The sequence below is a fragment of the Chiloscyllium plagiosum genome, unplaced genomic scaffold (assembly GCF_037043375.1).
Source record: "Chiloscyllium plagiosum isolate Xiang-an unplaced genomic scaffold, Cpla_swu_hap1 HiC_scaffold_5, whole genome shotgun sequence".
Lineage (NCBI taxonomy): Eukaryota > Metazoa > Chordata > Chondrichthyes > Orectolobiformes > Hemiscylliidae > Chiloscyllium > Chiloscyllium plagiosum.
In genome coordinates, this window is record NW_028270143.1 from 46,408,751 (window position 1) to 46,430,533 (window position 21,783).

Sequence of the window (21,783 nt, forward strand, 5' to 3'; positions counted from 1 at the left end):
TATGCACATGGACTCCAAGATCCCTCTGCACATCCACACTATCAAGAATCTTTCCATTGACCCAGTACTCTGCCTTCCTGTTATTCTTCCCTTCTAATCCTCTGATCATCTTGTATGTCTCTATCAAATTCCCCCTTAGCCTTCTTCTTTCCAATGAGAACAGACCCAAGTCTCTCAATCTCTCCTCACAAGACCTTTCCTTATAAATAAACATCTGTCTCAACAAGAACCTGATTCTGAGTTTTATGTTGTGTAGGCTAACATATGGAAAATCATAAAATACGTCATGCATTTTACAGAAATCCAGTCCACTCATCTGACTTGGAATCCAATGTTGGAGCTCACAAGCGCCTTTCGAGTAGGCTAATACAGCTCTGTACCAATCTCTATTCATAAGCCAAATGTCAATGGGACTTGAGGAGGAAGAATTCATTACACAGGGAGTCCCTCCCTTGGCTCTTTACCTGATGCATGGTAACCTTTAGTTTCAACACACCACCAGTCGTCTTTCACTAATGAGAAAGCAGCTTATGGTCTTGTGGGACTATGACAACTTTCACTTTCATTTCACAGATGGATATTCCTGTAAAAGAGTCACACTGGACTCGAAATGTTAATTCTGATTCTTTCTTTCTCAAAATGCTGCCAAGCCGACAGAGTTTGTCCAGCGTTTTCTGTGTTTATATTTTCATTTCTAATCTTCAGCATCCATAATACTTCACTTTTATTAGAGATTTCTCCTATTAGATGGAAGGCAGGCAGTGCCTAAAAATGGAGGTTAAACAAATCTTTTATCAGAGTTAGGTTAAGAGACTAGGGAAGACATGATATGCCTGACTATATCCCTACAATGTGAATTGGGTGAGGAAGAGACCATAGATTTTACTGAGTTAAAGCAAATGTAAATATTTTGCATATGTGAGTCTTTTACAATTGTTTCTTTTAGGCTGTCTAAGTGTCTTCAACCTGTACTGTAGTACTGAGTCACATTGACCATAATGGCCTCATAAAAGTTTGTGTTGAGTTAGCCAAAGTGGTAGCATATGAACAATATGTTATAATTGAGCTCACTGCTCCCAAGTTAGAAATGTTTGCAGGAATAATAAGTAATATCTGTCAAGGTTGATATTCTGGGACCAATCTCAGCTAGGATGCCCTTCCGGTTAAATTTCCCATTAATACTTATCTTTGAGGACCGAAGCTTAAGGATGGGAATGGAGGTGATTATATTGCATGGCAGCTTTCAAGAAACTAAGGAAAATACAAGCAATCAAGAAAGGAAATCTTTAACAGAAATTACAAAAATGGCACTTTTAGATTATGTGAAGAGACCCTCAGAAATTCAGACAGCAAATCAAAGGGCAGCAGATTAATTTAAATTTTGAGATATGCTTACCTTCAAAAGGAAATCATCATTTCATTTCCCATAATGTAGATTGTGATTGTGACTATTGTTAAACGTTTAGGAAATGTGGTCAGCATGGCCTAGTTGGGCCAAAAGGTCTGTTTCCTTACTTTATGACTCCATGACTCTGATTTATTTGATCATAAATTTAAGAAGAGACTGATTGGATGAGATAATATCTTCAAAAGCTTGATAGAAAATAGTAACCTTTTCCAAGGTTTCTGAATACAATATTGTGTCTCATGTGTATGACACTTGAAGATGATCTTAATTAGGCACTTGGGTTTTTTGTCTGACTTCAAAATTTAATGTCTCATTATGAAATTAAAATAAATTAGATTTATTTGTTAATCAAAAAAGGTTCTTTGGACAACAGAGAAGAGCACAGAAATGAACTAAGATCCATAATCTCTTGCAAGGTGTTAGATAAGATTAAAATGAATAGCATTTATTATGACTAATTGGAACTTATTATCGACTGCAATTTGGCTGCTTCACTCATCAACTTCCTGTGTATTAGACTCAGATTCCCACCTTTTTATCTTGCACAGTTTCCAGTTGGAAATTGAGGGCAGCCTTTAACTGGCCTCTAATTTCATGGCTTATTCCTTGCCTTTGATTTAACTTCTGTAACACTGCAACCCCTGAGAGGCAAGGTCCGGTAATAGCGTGACCAGCACTGGTTTACAGACACACTTCCTATTCAATGCTGCACTTGTTCCAAGCTGAGATGGACAAGTTCAGACTTGCGTTGTTTTGTTTATACAAATAGCAACTTTTATGTGTCCAGCCTTAGCTCAGGCAGCCAGCTGGAATGTGCAGCTGTGAACAGAGTAATAGGGTCCATGTAAAAGAGAAGTTAACTGTAGTGTACAGTTACATCACTTATTATGAAATAAATTTCTAGCTCTTATTCTAGCTCAAAATCTTCTCCTAAACCTGGAATAAGAATTTTATGCATTGATCAATCAAACCTAGAAATTTAATTCAGCTTTTTTTAAGTTGACTTGCGAGTATTGTAGACTCAAATAGATTTTAGATTAGATTAGATTAGATTACTTACAGTGTGGAAACAGGCCCTTCGGCCCAACAAGTCCACACCGACCCGCCGAAGCGTAACCCACCCAGACCCATTCCCCTATATTTACCCCTTCATCTAACACTACGGGCAATTTAGCATGGCCAATTTGCCTGCACATTTTTTGGATTGTGGGAGGAAACCGGAGCACCCGAAGGAAACCCACGCAGACACGGGGAGAACGTGCAAACTCCACACAGTCAGTCGCCTGAGGCGGGAATTGAACCCCGGTCCCTGGCGCTGTGAGGCAACAGTGCTAACCACTGTGCCACCATGCCGCCCACGTTATTTCTATTTGGAATTATTCCGAAAGCCTCATTTGCCAGAAACTATATGATGAAGATGTTGTGTAACTTGGTCTCCTTGTTAAGTCAGATGTAAGAGAAATGTAAGGTACATTACAGACAGCTGTTTTGTGAATAACCAACCTACATTGTTCTGAGAAGCCAGGTTGGGGTGATGCATTCTTATTTTAAGGTCCACAGTTTCCCCTAACATGCATTTGACATAGATGTTTTACTTCGTTTATGAACACACAAGGCACATGAACGCACATGAAGTAAATGATCTGAAACGCAATACCGTTGCATGCCAATAATATGATGAAAATGTGAAGTAACATTTCTTTCCAAATAATATGTTGAACTATTTTCACGAAGGCCGGGTTCATTTAAGTGGATTGACTGTTTATATAATTCATCTATTAATTCTGTTTTTATGCGCTTTGACATTTTCCTTGCTCCAAAAAGATCTCTGTAATTCAAGCACTGCTGCTTTTTGCCAAAGATAATAACTGGGGGCATTAAACCCAACAACTATTTCATTAAGTCTGCAGAATTTTTTTTAATTCACTCACAGGATGAGGGCATCGTTAGCTAGGACAGCATTTATTGCCCAGAAGGCAATTAAGAGATAACCGCATTGCTGTGGGTCTGGAGTCACATGTAGGCCAGACCAATTAAGGATATTGGTTTCCTTCTCTAAAGGGCATAAGTGAATCAGATGGGTCTTTTCTGACAATTGACAGTGGATTCACAGTCAACATTAGACTCTGAACTCTAGATTTTTAAATGTGAATTCAAATTCACCATTTACAGTGGTGGGATTTGAATCTGGGTTTGCAGAACATGACCTGGGTCTCTGGATGAACATTCGAGTCATAATGCCACTCGGCCATCACGTCTTCTACAATATAGGCATCACTAACACAACTGCTTTCCTAGTTGCCCTGGAAGGTGGGTTTTGATCCAACTGATTGGTTTGTTGTATCAGATCATATTTATGAGTCATCCACATTGAATTGGGATTGGACTGAACCAAAGTAGCAGGACAAACAACATCCAAGGAGCAGGAGAATCGACATTTTGGGCATCAGCCTTTCATCAGGAATCCTGATGAAGGGCTTATGCCCAAAACGTTGATTCTCCTGCTCCTCCAATGCTGCCTGCCCTGCTGTGTTTTTCCAGCACCACACTCTCGACTATGATCTCCAGCATCGGCACTCCTCACTTTCTCCTAGCAGGGCAAATATGTAAAATTTATAAGGTCACTCTCACTGACACCAGTCATTTATTATTATCCGAAGTGCTTAGATTAGATTAGATTACAGTGTGGAAACAGGCCCTTCGGCCCAACAAGTGCACACCGACCCACCGAAGCGAAACCCACCCATACCCCTACATTTACCCCTTACCTAACACTACAGGCAATTTAGCATGGTCAATTCACCTGACCCTGCACATCTTTGGATGGTGGGAGGAAACCGGAGCACCCGGAGGAAACCCACACAGACACGGGGAGAACGTGCAAACTCCACACAGTCAGTCGCCTGAGGCGGGAATTCAACCCGGGTCTCTGGCGCTGTGAGGCAGCAGTGCTAACCACTGTGCCACCGTGCCGTCCACGCTGTGCTGCATTTAGAGCCATCATTTTACACTGATTAATCTACACTTTCAATTTGTGAAGAGTTAAAAGACAGTCCTCGGAGCAGATTTTCATTGTAGTTCACATCAAGTGGGTTCAAGGATGAGGTAGGGTGAGCTGTGTGATTGTATGTGGGGGTAGGGGAGTGGGGAGTGGAGGGGTTTGATAAGTGAGTGTCAGTGCTTGTGGAACAATCACATCGCCATAACAAACAACATAAGCAAGAGGCTTGATTCTGTATGAAGTCAGTAAGCTACTGGCACACCATTATAGCAAGCTTACCTATTTAGAGGGAGGACAGTAGCTTGCAAAATCTGGCAGCTCCTGCTGGAACTGATTCACTTAAAAGGGTAAAGAATATTGGAACAGATAGATTTTTATGAGGCTGAATTTTGTTCAATGGCATGAAATGTTTCTGTTGCAGTGTTCAATAGTCCCCATTGCACCACTGTTCATATCCCTTAATAAGTGAAGCATTCAAGGTGTGTACTCTGCCTATTGACATTTGAAAATTGCATCATTTGGATAATTTTTCAGGTTTAACCTTTACAAAATGGTAAAAATGTAAAGGATGATTATTCTTCATACCCAATACCAGATGCAAAGTGGAGAAATAACTGTTACAGGGAAGGGGACATGGAGTTGAGCCTGTGCCTGTAGTAAATGAAAACCCACTGAGATTGGCAAGTGCTTTCCTGTTCTCTCAACTCAGTTCCCTCTTCATCTGATCACCAACGGTTCTGTAGTACAGGCTGTCAAAATCACTTGGATATTGGTCTTTTGATGGGACTCTGCTAGACAGGAGTAGGTGTTCTGTTGCAGCCTAAACATAGTAGATGTCCCTTATTTCTTGCAAGGTATGTTTATCTCTTCCTCACACAACTCACCACACCATTCCTTTCACCCCTATCCATGACTTCCTCAGCTTGAATGTGGTAGAATCTTTTGATTTGTGTCAAAATATCTCAGGACTGGTTCAGACAGGTAGTTGTCATTTACTTTACAAAGTGAACAAAATCCGGATTGAGGAACCAAGTAGATCAGTGACCCACTGAGATACATGTGTTCTGCTATTGGGATTAGAAAGTCAATTACATAAATGTATGAAATTAATCCCATGTGTGCGTTATGCCAAACTCTGCTGAAAAGTGGAACCAGCAAAGTTGCTTCAGTCAAGTTTGACAGTCAGTTCATAAATTATGTGAACTTTGTAATCAGAGGATTCAGAAAATTCAATTAGATTTGTCAGATGTGATCTATCCTTTACAATCCATGCTGCTCTCCTTGATAAGCTGAAAATCTGAGGTGTACAGCAACCTATCCCAAATTATAAACTCTTAGTCCTGAAAAACATCCAGTTCACCTCAGAGTAACTGAGAATGTGGAGCAACAGATGAATCTAGCTGATTCACACTACTACAAGACAGTGGTAAGACAATTAGTGTTTGTCAATAATGGAATGCTGCCAAGAGGTTAAAATCACATTTGGTCTATCCTATAAGAGTAATATGGTGTTCAAAGTTTAGAGCCATTGTGATGACAGGTATGTAGGCTCTACAGCCCAAAGGCTAGCAGATTGTGTCAAATAGCTTATCCCTACAACTGTTCGGAACAAGAAAGTTACTGATTGTATACAACCAGCCTGCTCTTGCAAAACTTGCAACACAAAATCCAACATGAGATGTAACTCTGCAATTAGACAACATTTGCTTGATAATCCTGAGTGTTTGAAGAATTATGCTGACAACTACTCCAGAAATGTTATTCAGGCTTGCAGGCTGCATTTATTAATTCATAAAGTCCTTGTCTATGCAGACAGCAAGAATATGTATATGTACTGTGCCTGTTTTAACTCAACAAGTAAGCAACAATGATTTGCTTGTTCGTTTTTCAGGTTAATGGCCTCACCAATCAGAATTACTTTGTCTGGTTTAAAATTTAAACAAATCCTGACACTTAACTGTCAATAATCACTATTAGGTACATTCTTCATGCCATAACCAAACAGAGTCTACTTGTCAATAATGAGCACTCTCCTGCTATATAGTATTAATATTGGTTTTCTCCTTGAACTGGTTGTCTTGCAACTCTTCTGTTAAGTGTTGACAAAAAGTTTTGACAAATGTAACTTTTACAGTGATATGCATGTTAGTTGGTTACTTCTGAAGAAGGGTCACTGGACCTGAAATATTAAGTCTGATTTCTCTCCACGGTTGCTGCCAGATCTGTTGAGTTTTCCCAGAAATCTCTGTTTTCATTTGATATTCAGCACCTGAAGTTTGTATAGTTGTTCAGTTGTCTACTCATGGCTGGATGTGGGTGGATCGGCAGGACTAAGATCTGATCTATTAATTTAGAATCACCTAGCCTTCTCTATTATGTGTTATTCCACTGTTTGCCATGCAAGCAGTTTTATGTTGTAGCTTTACTAGGTTGATGCCTTATTTAGTGAATGCCTGGGTCTTGATTCTGACACACCTTTCTGCACCCTTCATTGAACTAGGCTTGATCTCCTGTTTGATGATAATGGTAAAATGTAGGAAATGCCTGCCCATGAAGTTACAGATTGTGGTTAAACACAATTCTGCTGCTGCTGCTGATGGCCCACAGTGCCTCATCAATCCCAGTTTTGAGTTACTGGATCTGTTTGAAATCCATCCCATTCAGTGTAGTGGTAGTGCCACACAATACAATGGAGGATATCTTCAGTGTGAAAAAAGCAGTTTGTTTCCACAAGGACTGTGCAGTGGTGATTCCTACCAATACAGTCATGTACATCTGCAACATGTAGATTCAGTGAAGACAGGCCAAGTATGTCTTTTCCTCTTGTTCATAGGGTCAGGATTCAATGCTGGGGACTCCAACACATCTCTCTCCCACTTCTCCACCACTTCTGTTACCAATTGGACAAGCCACACCAACCAATGGTTGATGATGGTGACTCATTTTCTGTAGGGTATGATTACATGAGTATGCTGCTATCAGTCTGTCGATTTATTAGCCTTTGGTACACTTTCCCAATTTTGGCACAAACCCCAGGTGTTAATAAGGCAGACTTCATAGGTTCACAAAGGCTGGTTTTGCCGTTATCATTTCTGATGCCTTGGATGATGCCAGTGGTGCACTCAATTTCACTCCTTTGCCTTGACGTTGTAGTAGTTAGATATAACTGAGACATTTGCCTAGCCAGATCAAAGGGTCGTTATGAATCAGTCACACTGCTGTGGGTCTGGAGTTACATATAGACCATAGCAGGCAAGTACATGATTTCCTGTTGTGAAGGATTTTAACAGCAAACAACAGTGCTTTCATAGTCATTATTAAACTAACTTTAAATTTCAGATTTTGTGAATTGAATTTAAGTTCCACCAGCCATCCTGCCGGGACTTAAACCCTAGCTCCCACATTATTTTCCTGCATATCTGCATTACTAGTCCCTGGAATTAAAACTAAGGGGTAGATTCACCAATATTTTAGAAGATATGAAGAGGAGCAGACAGGATGATGGGAAAAACAATTTCTGCTATTTGAGTAATCCAGGACTATGGAGAACTGTCAAAAATTAGAGGCAGTTCCCTGAGGAGTGAAATTAGGAAACATGTCATCACACAAACAATGGCTGAGTTGAAAATATCCTTCTGCTGTCAGCAATTGATGTTAAGTCAATTTTTAAATTTAAAACAGAGTTTGATAGGTTTTTGTGAGCCAAAAGTATCTCGGAATATAAGGCAAAAAGGGATATAGAGTTAGATCACAGGTCAATCCTGATCTCACTGACTAGCAGAATAGATCCAAGGGATGGCATGTTCTTAATGAGTTTTAAGATGAAGCAAAGTTAGAGGATAGAGGCTGTTTGAGACACAGAACATAAAACAGTAAAACACAGGAACAGGCCCTTGGTCCCACCATGTCTGTGCCAGCCATGATGCCATTGTAAACTAATCCCATCTGCCTGAACAATGTCTGCATCTATCTATTCTCTGCCTGTTCATGTGTCTGTCTAAATGCCTTCAAATGTTGCAATCTTATCTGCTTCTATAACCACCCCTGGCAGTGCATTTTTGGTCCCTAATACCATCTTCGTAAAAATACGTGCCTTGCACATCTCATTTAAATATTTTCCTTCTTGGGATGGCAGTTTCTCAGTGGTTGGCACTGCTACCTCACTGTGCTAGGGACCCAGGTTCGATTCCATCCTTGGGCGATTGTGTGGAATTTGCATGTTACCCCTGTGTCTATAAGGGTTTCCTCCCACAGTCCAAAGATGTGCAGGTTAGGTGGATTGGCCATGCTAAACTGTTCTTGGGTGGCCAGAGATGTGTCAGCTAGTTGGATTGAGGCTATGGGGATTGAATGGGCTGCTGGGTCTGAGTGGGATGCTCTTCTGAGGGTCAGTGCAGACTCGATGGACTGAATGGCCCCCTTTGGCACTTCCCTGATTTGCTCACCTTAAACCTAGGCTCTGTAGTATTTGAAACTCAGATTATCCACCCTGTCTATCCTCCTATAATTTTATATACTTCTTTCAGAGGGGAAAATCTAATTCAGGTGATGTTGTAAATAAATTATAAAAAATAACTTAAAGATTAAAAATGATCTTTATAGAATAATTTGACATTATATTTTGATTTTTAATGAATAACCCAACAGTTGAAAAGCAGACCTGGTTTTCAATCTTCAATCTTGGTGGTGGGAATTAAGAAAATATCCAGCCTTCTGTGCTTGCCTGGGAGAAAGTGAACACAAACATGGGATCTTCACCGCTGGGGTACGAGTGTGGATTGTAGTTGGGCCAGCTGACTTGGGATAGGGATTGGACACAGTCATTAAAGCTGCTGGGCTATTTAGGAGGCCCATCCCAACACTGCAGTACCTCATCCCTGTTACAAAGTTTTACCTTCACCACTCACTACACCCACACCCTGCCCCACAGATCCCCGTACCCCAATCCTGCAGCTCATGTCCTCCAATGCTAGTCAAGGACCTCCACCTAACTCCCATGGCCACTCCCAGCCAAGCCTCCTGATGCATTCTTGGCTGATAGCCCTGCCGTACATGAGGGAAAAAGGCTTCAAGTACTTGCAATGTCTGTTATTGATAATCTAAATGGTCTGGATGATTGTCATCTTTATTGTCCTGTAATAATGGACTGTTTTAATAAGTGGAAAGTTATGAATAAACAATTGTTTTCTTGAAAGCTGTTTCTAACACCCATTATCACTATAGAGTTAACTGATTCTATACATCATATTGTAAGACCAATAAAATGTGTTTGTCATAGCATGTTATAAAGTTTAAGGAGGAACTATGAAGTCAATGGGGATGCATGGAGTGGCATAAGGTGTGGGTGGCGACTGTACTGAAACCTATTTTATTGTATGCAATTTGCATTATGTAAACCATCAATCTCTGAAAATGAAAACATTCAGGGAACAAGAGTTCCACATTGTTGCTCCATTTATCTGTTTCAAAATGGTAGTTACATTCAGTATTTCCTAAGAACATGTTTTGGGGTTTGTTGCAAGATTTCTAGCAGGTTCGGTAAACAGTTCAAGGGTTAATGAACAGGTTTTTTTTCATTTGGAGGCAATCAAAGGGAAAAGCTTGTGTCATTCAGGTCCTTAAGAGTTGGGAGAAGAAGCTCCATCCCAAAGAAGAATTGTTGCAGTTACTTGAAGCTATCAGGAATCAGCAGAAGAATAGGGAGCCAGGAGTTGCTGCTAAGTGCTGCAGTTCAGGCTCAGGAAAAGTTCTGGGAGCTTAAGGATCTCAGACAAAGCCATATACCATTATAAGCATTAATTCAGTGTGGGTGAGAGCAAGGAGAAAGGAAGCCTACAGGCAATATTTGCTTTGTGTACCTGAGCAAGATTGGACACTGAGAAATACAGAGACAGTATGAGCTAGCTATCTGCAGATCAAACTGTGACTGTGGCTGTGAGTATGTATTAGAGTGCACTTTCCTGAATCCTGGGAAACACAGCACTCACTGTGAGAGTGAACTACCAGAGCAACAGTGATCATTGAGGCAGTCCATGATGGAACAGCTTTTAAGGAACTTCCAAAGCAAAGTCTTCAACAGATTTGGAATTCCTTGGAAAGGTTTAATGAGATTTGGTGACCCATAGTGCCACTAACATTGGGGTTTGCTCAGGTATCTGCCGTGATCCCATTTGCTATTTGATATATTCTGTGGGCTGTTCAACACAGTGTGTCTGTTACTCATACTTATCTCAGATTAATTCTAATTGGATGTTAGAATGAAAGATTTCTACATCGCATTCCTGTTCTAACTTTGTATAGTAAAGTCTATCGTTGTTTGTTCAAAACCTTGGAGCCTAGTCTGGAATCGTGACAAGGGTCAAAGGGTCATAGCACAGGCGAGAGGGGATAGAATGTGAGGAGGACATTTTTCAACTTCTCTTTCAAGAGGTTTCTTCTTGCAGATTATGGTTAGTGCACTTCTGATGTGCCATGAATCACAACTTTTAAAAAGCTGGCATTGCTCCATGAGGAGTAGAACACTTCTATCTCCACAACAGAGTTGGTGGGTTGGCAGTGCCAGGTGCAGATTTATGACTTGAACAAGCCAATGCCCTTAACAAAACTCCTGAAAATTGGGCAGTCTGGTCATGAGGTCAGGAATCCTGGAATCAGAACCTGTCTCCTTTGTTCCAGCTCGTTGGAGACATTCTGGCTTGGCGAAAATCCAGGCTGTAAAATTGATGGAGCTTAGGGGTTTTCCTGCAGCTCAGGTTGAGAAACTGACATGCAGTATCGTGCCACTAATGGAGGCACATTGTAATTGCAGCACAAGTTTATCTTAGCAGCCATTTCTATTGTAAGTGTGGAATTTGAAAATTTTCATCATAAAAAGCAAGTGCTTGGATACAAATGCCTTGGAATTCTGTGACTTGTTCCCAGTCTCCAGCTGCCAGTGTGGCAATGAACTGGCAGAACACCATTTTCAATAATTTATGGAGTTTCTCTGGGCTCCAACTGGTCTCCTGCTGGACTTACAACAGGAGAATCTAAAAACAATATCAGGAACAAGATTTATAACATTTTAGATGTTTTAACATACAAAGTTACTAATTTTCCAACTGCTGCAGAAGGGAAGCAGAGCTATGTGCAGGCATACCTAGGCAAATGTAGAAATCTGCTGATGAAATGCAAAGTTAAAATAATGCTAAAGAGAACATTTGCTCTATTGACCAACACCATTTTCAAAGGCACAGCAGGCAGCTCAGTTCTCATTGAATCTAGTACGTAAAACATTAGCTGCATCCTGACAGTCTTGCCACACTGCAGCTCTGGCAGGTGCTAAACTGCTGCTGTCAAACTTTTGTTTTTGACTACTTTATTGGTCAGTATAAAACTTAAAAGAATTGGTACAGCTGCAGCATAATTTACAATGGAACCAAAATCATGGTTTGTATATAAATACTGCATGGTGCAAAAGTTTGAATAATCATAGTGATAATGAGCAGAAAATAAACATAGATAATAAAGAACTTTGAAGCTCATTGATTATATTGGAAATTGATCTCGGTGTTTTTCCTAGATTAAACAGTGCGATATGGAGGGCACTGTTGAAAATGTTTGGTCGCAAACTGTTTTGCTTCTTTAATCCAAGTTATTTTCTTGTAAACAAAATTGTTTTACCCAGCACAAGTCTGTCTTACTTCTCTTGTCTCTAGTTTTCTTTTTATAGATACAGTACAAAGTAGTCCAGTGTTTCACAAAGGAATAATGAGTTCTGATACAAACATGAGTAAGCATTGTATTTGGTTTAGAGTCTTTGCTTTGACCTTCATCTTTAAACTCTTCTGCTTTATTAATCATGAGTTTCCTGAATCAAATGGGATATTTTGGAGGAAAGAAAATTGCTCAGGGACTGAAGGGGTGTTATGTGCAGAGCAGACATGACCAGATGACAAATAACCCAGCATGACAGCCAAGGTTCATCCAGCTGGTCTCTGCTGCACATTGTGATTGATGGTGTTGATGTTCTAAATAGGCCTCAAATATGTTCTGCACAAGAATCATAATACAGTCCTTCAGCTTCAACTGTAGAAGCAGAGAAAGTGAGCAGATTCCCAGCATCTGGTAGCACTGTGGATGGTGTCACCATTAAGGTTAACGTTATTCCGGCTGTCTGGGTTGTTTCTAAGTCACACACAAGATATTTTCTCAGTAACAATGAACAGAATCACATGAGCGATGTCCATTTGTACTGTAGACTAATAATGGCTTCTGATTATTGATTGAAGTCTCTGCTGAGAAAAATGCTGCACAAATGTCACATTTTGGGAATTCTTGAAAACCTATGTTTAGTTTCACATTTGATTGAATTTTTAAAGTGTAGATGAATGGTAATTAGTGTTAATTCTAGCTGTGTCACTTCAGTATATTACAGTTTGACCGGGATTTTGTCACCATAAGGTAAGTCCTAGCTTCAGGACCAAATGTGGGTACTGGAGGGCTCAGAACCACATTATTAATCTTCCTGGGTGTCTGTCCAAGTTGCCAGGTCAGTCAGAGAGCTGTACCTATTGCTGAGGCCATTAGGGGAAAGAGAGACCACCTTCATTACATAGGTATCCTCTCAGGCACATTGAAACATTGAATTCTGTGCTAGGCTCAGGAAGGCAAGTCACAGTGATTGGAGGGATAAGTCTGTCTGGAGATGGTGGGGTGGGGGTTGGGGAGCGGGTGTAGGTGCATGATTGTAACAATTTGCATGGAACCTCTGAAACCAAGGCCTTCCCTCTCCCCATCTCCCCATCCTAAGAAACCTTTGGAAAACTACCTACACGTAGCTGGCAGCATTCCTATGTGGCAGGAAGTTGAAGTGGCACTGTGTTACTGGCCCAGATCATTACACTGGCCTTCAACTATTTAAATTGGCTACCTGCCTTTGAGTGTGAGCTGGCTAAGCCACTAATCTCAGCACTGGGAAAAAATAACCCAGTAGAGGTGGAATTCTTTCAGGGAGCTCCCCTGCCATCACTTTCCCATCAACAGCCCAGCCCACTTCCAGAGGGCTGACAAAATCCTGCCTTTACTTTTGTTCAGTTTGTCTATATATGGTGTGTTCTAAATAGATGAGATATTACAAGTGTCGTCTTCACTTATACATCAGTGATTTTTCTATTAATGATGTAGTCTAGATAGCTCAAAGTTGGATTTATGAATCAGAGAATTATGGTTCTATAATAATAACAACAACATTGTTGGTGTCTGTTATTAAGCTGCATTCTGCCTGGGAGGTGGTAGTGCAGGGGATCTTGTTGCTGGCCAGAGCAGTATTTGTACCAATTTTAATTCTCTCAGTTTCCTGTACTAATAAAATAACTATATTAAGTCTCTGCTGTACCTGTGTGCTGAATTGCTAATCTTTTGATGCTTAACTGTTTAACCTCTTTTCACTGAGATTTACTGAAAAGCTTGCATAATACATGTCGGCAGTTTCTTGGTTAGTTGCTGAAGTTCAATATGACTTTCCCTTTAAATGCCCCAGATCCTCAATCTTACAAAAATGATTGTGACCAATGACAAGTTCCCACACATTTTGAACATACTCTGATCATACTTTTGTGCATTTATATAAAATATGGGTTAAATAGTTAAATGGGCAGTTTGGTAAGATGATTGTCATATTCATAAGATACATGTTGTTACATGTACCAATCTGAAATACGTATATTGCGCATTGCCATTTTTGACAACTAAATGATTAATTCTTTAAATTGAAATGTTGCTGTAAACCATTGTTTGATACAATAGTTTGATGTGTGCTGTTAACTTTGTTTAAGTGGGAGAATAGCTGGGTTACTAGACCTGACCTAAGTGAGTGCTCTTGGTAAGGGAAGAGAAAAGTCAGCTGGAGTGCCAGTTCTTGATCATTATTCAGGATTCCTGCCAGAAACTGCTCATGTGTGTGGACATTTGATGAGACTAGTCCATGATAATCTCTAGGTTTAAACAAAAACTGACAAAGAACTGACAAAAACTGGTGGGCGGCACGGTGGCACAGTGGTTAGCACTGCTGCCTCGCAGCGCCAGAGACCCGGGTTCAAGTCCCGCCTCAGGCGACTGACTGTGTGGAGTTTGCACATTCTCCCCGTGTCTGCGTGGGTTTCCTCCGGGAGCTCCGGTTTCCTCCCACAGTCACAAAGATGTGCAGGTTAGGTGAATTGGCCATGTTAAATTGTCCGTAATGTTAGGTAAGGGGTAAATGTAGGGGTATGGGTGGTTTGCGCTTCAGCGGGTCGGTGTGGACTTGTTGGGCCGAAGGGCCTGTTTCCACACTGTAAAGTAATCTAATCTAAAAAATTTAGATTTTTCGATTGAAAGACAAATACCCCTACCAAATACCTTGCCACTCACCTGAGTTACTTTTTAAGGTTCTCACTAATTATCATACTTTTGGAAAGTGCCCAACAGGATTCCTAAACACTACCACAAAGGATCCAGAACAATTCTAGTGTTTCTTTCATACATCAAGGAAGATGTGATGACTAATGTCATTCCAGTACAATTTCAATATGCAACTAGGTGGAAATAATCAAGGGCTGTTGTTACTTTAGTTGAAAGTCAAATGGCTGAAATCTTATTTTCTGTCTTTATCATCCACAGGGATATTGGGTAAAATGAAGGCAGAATATATTTCCATCCTGTCTGGGCTTAAGTGTGAAGATTAGGAATTTGGAGAAGTCAGTTGAGGCCTGAGGATATTTGATTCCGCTGTAGCTGAACAGGAGTCTGCACCTTCAGGACAGGAAGGGTTAAGGGAAGCAACAAGAGAAAATGTAAAAGCAGTTTTCAAGAAGTGAGAAACTTGACTGGAAGAGGATGGCCTGTAGTTCAGGATTGTCCATTGCAGCTATTAGTACTTTTTATTCTCTCATGGGATCGCTGAGCCCAAATGTGTGATTTTTTTGTTGCTGAGCCATAATACAGAAAATAGGAATGGAAACCCTATTTAATTGCTGGTTGTGTTTCTTAAGGAATTGTGCCCTAATCAAATTTGTACAATATTGTCTCTCTCGCTTAATGCTTCTACTGTGCTTCACATTGCTTCTCAGTTGAGAATGTGAGCAGGATTCTTTCAGGTTACTGTCATTGATACGCCTTCTGATTTTTGAAAAATTACTATGGCTACCCCTTCCTCCACTCCCTCCCCCCATACCAGTTAGGATGCTTATACGTTTCTCATTATGAACAACTTGACTTTCCACAAAATCTAATTTACAAAGAAAAATAAGACTGTCTATCAAAAAAGGTACTTCATTCATGGTGCTGATATAAAGTTTAGATAAACTAATGGTACAGGTTTTAGAATGGTACCTGCTCTTAAATTGATAACCACCATCAGTTAAAACTTTTAAAATATGCCTAGCTTGTAATGCACCCAGTATTCAGCTGAAGTGCTTTGAGGCTATATTAAGGTTAATTTATAGCATTTGTTAAAATCTGAAGTATTATAAGTTTGGTGATTTCACACCGCGATTTTATTACACATGCTGAATCAATGCAGAGCTTGAAGTCTCTTTTCATTGATATGAGTGTAATATGACTGTTCAATTCATAACGGATGGATTAAGTAGTGCTCAGCAAATGCAAATCAGTTAAAAAAATCTTAAGGCTTCCTTTTTCCATTTCAGTCCTATTTTTACCTCCCCCTCCCAAGACCTCTTTGAAACATTGATTTCCCGGTTCTCAGAGGGCCGAGAACCAGACTTCAGACAAGTCATTACTTTTGTTTTTACTTGACATGTGTGCAATTTTCACTATTTTTGTCCAGAAATGACCTTTGAAATTCCTCGATAATTTTCCCTCTTTTCCTGGTGCCCCCACGTGACCTAGGAGCAAAACATCTGAGAGACCTCTGGGCATCTTCACATCTGCCAAGGCTGGAGCTGAGAGTCATTCTAAAGTGTAGTTTTAACAGCAGGTGGTGGGTGTTGTGAAGTGTGTGCGATATCGTAAGAGAATGGTAAAATTATCTATTTAATTCTTTGTTCCAGACAACATGGCAACTATTTGGAGAGTTTAAAATACTCAAACAAAGACAACAATTTGTAAAAGAATGTTTCTTTGACAACAGCATGTGAATGTATTTACTTCTCTGCTCTAAAATGGCTTTTAAAATGAACTTTTCAAACTTTAATTCAGTAAATTTTGGGTGTCCGCAAGGTTTCAGCATAGTCTGCATATTTTATCATCGGATTCTTGAAAGCAATGTGTGCCTGTCGCATTTCTGGGGAAAATGTACTTTCAATGAATCAGTGTTTGTCATGATTTATAAGTTTGTGCTCCAGCTCCTAAAATCGATTTGCATAACTGAAGTACCTTAACCCTCGAATCATTTTCATAAATCTTTTCTGTACATTTTCCAATGCTATACATCCATCTCAAAATGTTATTGGACCCAATACTCCAGTAGAGGCTTAACCAACAGTTTATAAAGCTTTGCCATAGCATCAAATGATCACAACACTTTATATTGCAGGAAAACATTGGTTGGCCAGTTGTTTCTGCTGCTTTTACTATGGTAACACCTCAGACATGGGGGACTAGAGGCACCCTGAGCTCCTACATAATTTTAAAAATCCATCAGCTTGGCTATATTCCTTTTGTTTGCAGAGAATATATGTCATTTCTAGCAAATGTAAAAGCCACTAACCAAAAGAAAAGTTCTGTGCGTTGGTTGGGAAGGTGATCAGTGTTTTCTTTTGTGTTTCATTTTTCAGCGGTCTATTTGGAAATTTAGAATAGTGGAAATGGAGGTTAGGGCAGTTGAATGTTCCTCCTGCAGTATGTGGGAGGTAAGGGTCACCTCCAGTGACCCTGCTGAATTCATTTGTGAGAAGTGCACCCAACTCCAGCTCGTTGAGAACAGTGTTAGGGAACTGGAGCTGGATGAACTTTGGATCATTCAGGAGGTGGAGGGGTTGTTGAGAGGAGTTACAAGGAGATAGTTACTTCACAACCACATGAAGAAGGTAGATGGGTTACCGTCAGGGATAGGAAAGGGAAGCGGCAGGCAGTGAAGGGATCTCCTGTGGTGGTTCCCTTCAACAACAAATGGATACTGTTGGGGATGACGACTCACGAGGGATAAACATTGGGGCACAGGTCTCTGGCGCAGAGTCTGTCTCTGTTGCTCAAAGAGGAAGGGGTAAAGGAGAGAGCTTTGGTCATTGCGGACTCCATAGTTAGGGGGATAGATAGGAGGTTTTGCGGGAACGAGGCGACTCACGATTGGTGTATTACTTCCCATGTGCCAGAGTTCGTGATGTCTCTGATCATGTTTTTGGGATCCTTGAGGGGGAGGGGGAGCAGCCCAAGTCATGGTCCACATAGGAACCAATGACATGGGTAGAATCTAAGGCAGCAATTCAGTGAGTTAAGATGGAAGCTTAGAGCTAGAACAAACAGAGTTGTTATCTAGGGTTTTTTGCCCATGCCACGTGCTAGTGAAGTGAGGAACAGGGAGAGAGTGGAGCTGAACACATGGCCGCAGGGATGGTGTAGGAGGGAGGGTTTGGATTCTTGGATAATTGGAGCTCTTTCTGGAGAAGGTGGGATGCCTACCAACAGGATGGTCTTCACAGGATTGGTACCAAAGGGATACCAATATTCTGGGTGGGGATATTTGCTAATGCTATTCGGTGGGGTTTAAACTAATGCAGCAGGGGATGGGAACCTGAATTGTAGTTCCAGTGTACAGGAGGTTGAGGATAGTGAGGTCAGGTATAGGTTTACAAGGTTGCGAGAGGGCACCAACAATCAGGATGTAGGTTTGAAATGTGTAAACTTCAATGCCAGGAGCATCTGGAATAAGGTGGGTGAACTTGCAACATGGGTTGGTACCTGGGATTTCGATTTTGTGGCCATTTCAGAGACATGGCTAGAGGAGGGACAGGAATGGTTGTTGCAGATTCCAGGATTTAAATAGTTCAGCAAGAACAGAGAAGATGGTAAAAAGGAAGGGGGAGATGTATGGCATTGTTAATCAAGGGTGATATTACAGCAGCTGAGTGAACGTTTGAGGATACATCCACTGAGGTAGTTTAGGCTGAGGTTAGAAACAAGAAAGGAGAGGTCACCCTGTGGGGAGTTTTTATAGGCCTCTGAATTGTTCCAGGTATGTAGAGGAAAGGATAACAAAGATGATTCTTGATAGGAGTGAGTGTAACAGGGTAGTTATTATGGGGGTCTTTAACTTTTGCAATATTGACTGGGAATACTATAGTTCAAGTGGTTTTGATTGGTCAGTTTTTGTTCAATGTGTACAGGAGGGTTTTCTGACACAGTATGTAGACAGGCCAACAAGAGGCGATGCCATGTTGGATTTGGTACTGGAGGAGAGGTGTTAGATTTGGATGTCGGTGAACACTTTGGCAATAGTGACCATAATTTGGTTATGTTTACAATAGCAATGGGCAGAGATGGGTATATACTGCAGGGAAAGAGGTATAACTGGGTGAAAGGCAATTATGATGCGATTAGGCAAGATTTAGGATGCATAGGATGGGAAAGGAAAATGCAGAGGATGGACACAATTGAAACGTGGAGCTTATTCAAGGAACAGCTACTGCGGGTCCTTGATAAGTTTATACCCATCAGGTAGGGAGGTAGTTGTCAAGAGAGGGAGCAATGGCTTACTAAAGAGGTTGAAGCTGTTGTCATGAGGAAGAAGAAGGTTTATGTGAGGATGAAGCATGAAGGCTCAGTTAGGGGGCTTGAGAGTTATAAGTTAGCCAGAAAAGATCTAAAGAGAGGGCTAAGAAGAGCAAGAAGGAATCATGAGAAATTGTTGGCGGATAGGATCAAGGAAAACTCTAAGGCCTTCTATAGGAATAACTGGAATAAAAGAATGACTAGAATTAAGATTAGGGCCAATCAAAGACAGTAGTGGGAAGTTGTGTGTTGAATCTGAGGACATAGGAAAAGTGCTTAATGAACACTTTTTGTCAGTATTCACATTGGAAAAGGGTAATGTTAGTGAGACTATGGAGATACAGACTGTACGATTAGATGGGATTGCGGTTGACAAAGAGGAGGTTTTAGCAATTTTGGAAGATCTGAAAATAGATAAGACCCCCTGGGCCAGATGGGATCTATCCTCGGATTCTCTGGGAAGCCAGGGAGGAGATTGCAGAACCTTTGGCTTTGATCTTTATGTCATCATTGTCGACAGGAGTAGTGCCAGAAGACTGGCGGATAGCAAATGTTGTTCCCTTGTTTAAGAAGGGGAGTCTGGACAGCCCTGGTAATTATAGACCAGTGGGCCTTTCTTCGGTTATGGGTAAGGTGTTGGTAAAGATTATAACAGATGGGATTTATAATCATCTGGAAAGGAATATTTTGATTTGAGATAGTCAAAACAGTTTTGTGAAGGGTAGGTTGTGCCTCATTAACCTTATTGAGTTCTTCGAGAAGGTGACAAAACAGATGGATGAAGTTAAAGTGGTTGATGTGGTGTATATGGATTTCAGTAAGGTGTTTGATAAGGTTCTACACGGTAGGCTACTGCACAAAATATGGAGTTTCTGGATTGAAGGTGATTTAGTGATTTGGATCAGTCATTGGCCAGCTGAAAGAAGTCAGAGGGTGGTGATTGATGGGAAATGTTCATCCTGGAGTTCAGTTACCAGTGGGGTGCTGCAGGGATCTGTTTTTTGACCACTACTGTTTGTCATTTTTATCCACTACTGGATGTGGGCGTAGAAGGATGGGTTAGTAAATTTACAGATGATGCTAAGTTAGGCAGAGTTGTGGATAGTGCTGAAGGATGTTGTAGGTTACAGAGAAACATAGACAAGATAGGCAGCACGGTGGCACAGTGGTTAGCACTGCTGCCTCACAGCCTAGAGACCCGGGTTCAATTCCTGCCTCAGGCGATTGTCTGTGTGGAGTTTGCACATTCGCCCTGTGTCTGCATGGGTTTGCTCCCACAGTCCAAAAATGTGCAGGTTAGGTGAACTGGCCATGCTAAATTGCCCGTAGTGTTAGGTGTAGAGGAATGGGTCTGGGTAGGTTGTAGGTCAGTGGACTTGTTGGGCCAAAGGGCCTGTTTCCACACTGTAAGTAATCTAATCATATTACTTAAGCACATTTTAAAAAAAAGATGCAGAGCTGGACTAACAATTGGCAAATGGAGTTTAATGCTCAAAAGAGGGGGGTAGTTCACTTCAGAAGTAACAGGAATACAGAGTACTGGGCTAATGGTAAAATTCTTGGCAGTGTGGATGAACAGAGAGATCTTGGTGTCCAGGTGCATAAATCCCTGAAAGTTGCCATCCAGGTTGATAGGGTTGTTAAGAAGGCATATGGTGGGTTGGCATGTATCGGTAAGGGGATTGAGTTTCGGAGCCACTAGATCATGCTTTAGCTGTACAAGACACTGGTAAGCCCGCTCCTGGAGTACTGCGTACAGTTCTGGTCACCGCATTATAGGAAGAATATGGAAGCAATGGAAGGGGTTCAGAGGAGATTTACAAGGATGTTGCCTGGTATGGAAGGAAGGTCTTAAAAGGAAAGGCTGAGGGAACTGAGGCTGTTTTTGTTGGAGAGAAGAAAGTTGAGAGGTGACTTAATTAAGACGTATAAGATAATCAGAGGGTTAGATAGGGTGGACAGTGAGAGTTTTTTTCCTCAGATGGTGAGGGCTAACATGAGGAGCTTTAAATTGAGGGGTGATAGATTTAGGACAGATGTCAGGGATAGTTTCTTTACTCAGAGAGTATTAGGGGCGTGGAACAGCCTGCCTGCAACAGTAGTAGACTCGCTGATGTTAAGGGCACTTAAATGGGCATTGGACATACATATGGCTCATAATGAAACAGTGTAGGTTAGATGGGCATCAGATTAATTTCACAGGTTGGCATAACATTGAGGGTCGAAGGCCTGTACTGCATTGTAACGTTCTATGTTCTACATGTTAAAATCTTGAGTAATTATTTTAAATTAACTGTTAGTGTTGTTATTGGGCCCTTAGAATTGGTCAAAATGTCTTGCCCAACCATAAAATCACACTCAAAAGGTGTGTTTCAAGCATTTTGTTTCAGGTGTTTTAAGTGCAGGTCAAGTCCAAACTGTATCTGCCTATCGCAAACATCCAAAGCTACCCGCTGCTTGATTCATTCAGCCAATCACTGAGTCATAAGGCCTATGTACCTGGCATTACGTTAGCATGGGGATGCACATGTGATATTGCTGAATTGTGCGGTAGACAGAAAATCTTGTGGAATGGCGATAAATATCACTCATATAGCCACTGCAGAGTAGCAACATGCACTGCTTGCTTCCTGTTGTTCATTTAAAAAAAACCTTTGCCTTACAAAGGTAATTTGAGGCAGACTGG